Below are 2,763 nucleotides of genomic sequence, written 5' to 3'. Positions count from 1 at the left end.
CATAATATAACATAACATAACATAACATAACATAACATAACATAACATAACATAACATAACAACATAATATAACATAACATAACATAACATAACATAACATAATATAACATAACATAACCTTAACATAATATAACATAACAACATAATATAACATAACATAACATAACATAACATAACATAACATATATAACATGACAACATAATATAACATAACATAACATAACATATATAACATAACATAACATAACATAATATAACATAACATAATATATATAACAACATAATATAACATAACATAACATAACATAACATTATACATACATAACATAACATAACATAACATAACATCATCATAACACATACATAACATAACACATACATAACATAACACATAACATATATCATAACATCATATAATAACATAACACATAACATACAACAACATAATATACCAACTAACATAACATAGCAGAAACCTAACATAACATAACACATCATAATATAACATAACACAACACATCTGTGAATTAATTGATGTTGGGTCACAATAATAATGTTGGTGTCGCTCTCTTGCTTCACCTAACCTAACCTAACCTAACCTAACCTAACCTAACCTTAGACCTATAGATTTTGTTTATGACCTCATTAAAAAATCCAACGTAACTACCCCAATTATTTGTGTATTTAAATGTGTGAATTAATTGTTAGATAATTATATACAGTACGTTACTGATACCTTGACTATTAAATGCAATTAATTAATGTTTGGGATGTTTGGTGTAATTAATGTAGGAATAATGAGGAAAATAAGATTAAAAAAGAACAAATTTTAGTTATATATTCTCTTCTATTTTGCTCACATTTTACTTGCCTCTTCTTCTCCCCCCCCCTCCATCCTTTCTTTCCCTCCCTCCTTCCCTCCCTCCCTCCGTCCCTCCACTCACCGTAGTTATCGTGGAGGGTAGGTCTGGTCGTCCTCCTCTATGACGGTGAAGTAAGGATCAGGTCGTAGGAAGTATGGTGGGTTGTCGTTCACGTCTGCCACCATCACCTGTACTATAGCATGTACTGCCTCTCCTACCCCCTCCGCCGCCACCACTAACTCATGCTGGGGAGAGATAAGGGGAGGGGGGTGTGGAAACTGGTGGGAGGGGGGGTGTGGAAACGGTGGGGAGGGGGTGGGGGTGAAAACTGGTGAGGAGGAGGAGGGGGGTGGGGTGAGAAACTGGTGGGAGGGGGTGAGAAACTGGTGGGGGTGGGGTGAAACGGTGGGAGGGGAGAAACTGGTGGGAAGGGGGTGAGAAACTGGTGGGGGGAGGTGAGAAACTGGTGGGGAGGGGGTGGGGTGAGAGAAACTGGTGGGGAGGAGGTGAAAACTGGTGGGGAGGGGGTGAGAAACTGGTGGGGGGTGGGGGGGTGGGGAAACTGGTGGGGAGGGGTGGGGGGTGGAAACCTGTGGGGGGGTGGGGGGGAAACTGTGAATATGGATAAGGTAAGATAATAGAATGTGAAGATGGGAATGGAAGAATTGATGGAATGAGAAAATAGATCAGGAAGAATGAAGGATTATGGAGATGGAAGAGTGAGAAAATGATGGAATGTGGAGATAGAAGGTGATGGAATGTAATATATAAAAGGAAGAATGAGGGAGATGAAATATAAGCTGAAGAAAATGATTTGTGACCTATAGTGAGGGAGGCGTGATAGTGATGGAAGAATGTGATAAAGAGGCGTGATAGTGATGGAAGAATGTGATAAAGAGGCGTGATAGTGATGGAAGAATGTGATAAAGAGGCGTGATAGTGATGGAGGAACATGATGACAGCGTCATAGTGATGGAGGAACATGATGACAGCGTCATAGTGATGGAGGAACATGATGACAGCGTGATAGTGATGGAGGAACATGATGACAGAGTGATAGTGATGGAGGAACATGATGACAGCGTGATAGTGATGGAGGAACATGATGACAGCGTGATAGTGATGGAGGAACATGATGACAGCGTCATAGTGATGGAGGAACATGATGACAGCGTCATAGTGATGGAGGAACATGATGACAGCGTGATAGTGATGGAGGAACATGATGACAGCGTGATAGTGATGGAGGAACATGATGACAGCGTGATAGTGATGGAGGAACATGATGACAGCGTGATAGTGATGGAGGAACATGATGACAGCGTGATAGTGATGAAGGAACATGATGACAGAGTGATAGTGATGGAGGAACATGATGACAGCGTGATAGCATGAAGGAACATGATGACAGAGTGATAGTGATGGAGGAACATGATGACAGCGTGATAGTGATGAAGGAACATGATGACAGCGTGATAGTGATGGAGGAACATGATGACAGCGTGATAGTGATGGAGGAACATGATGACAGCGTGATAGTGATGAAGGAACATGATGACAGAGTGATAGTGATGGAGGAACATGATGACAGCGTGATAGTGATGGAGGAACATGATGACAGCGTGATAGCGATGGAGGAACATGATGACAGCGTGATAGTGATGGAGGAACATGATGACAGCGTGATAGTGATGGAAGAATGTGATAAAGAAGGCGTGATAGTGATGAGAACATGATGACAGCGTGATAGTGATGGAGGAACATGATGACAGCGTGATAGCGATGGAACGTATTTGAAAATGGTGAAAAATAGTGAGAGACAAACATGATGAAACAAAAAAACAAAACAAAAAACATGATAGAATGGATGAATAACGATAAATAATTGAAGGGATGGTG

The 2,763-nt window shown here is 40.6% G+C and overlaps 1 protein-coding gene across 1 annotated transcript in view; it reads right to left on the bottom strand.

Annotated features, from left to right (window-relative positions):
- LOC121855358 overlaps nucleotides 1–1,105 on the bottom strand; it is a 64,928-nt gene extending 63,823 nt beyond the window's left edge. Inside the window, exon 1 of the mRNA XM_042350254.1 lies at nucleotides 946–1,105. The gene's annotated coding sequence lies outside the window, so the exon portion shown is untranslated. The remainder of the gene's footprint in view (nucleotides 1–945) is intronic.
- Between the last annotated feature and the right edge of the window lie 1,658 nt (nucleotides 1,106–2,763).

The sequence above is a fragment of the Homarus americanus genome, unplaced genomic scaffold (assembly GCF_018991925.1).
Source record: "Homarus americanus isolate GMGI-L3 unplaced genomic scaffold, GMGI_Hamer_2.0 scaffold52997, whole genome shotgun sequence".
In the NCBI taxonomy this organism is placed as follows: Eukaryota; Metazoa; Arthropoda; class Malacostraca; order Decapoda; family Nephropidae; genus Homarus; species Homarus americanus.
Note: the sequence above shows the minus strand (reverse complement) of the source record. Positions and strands in the feature narration are given on the sequence as shown.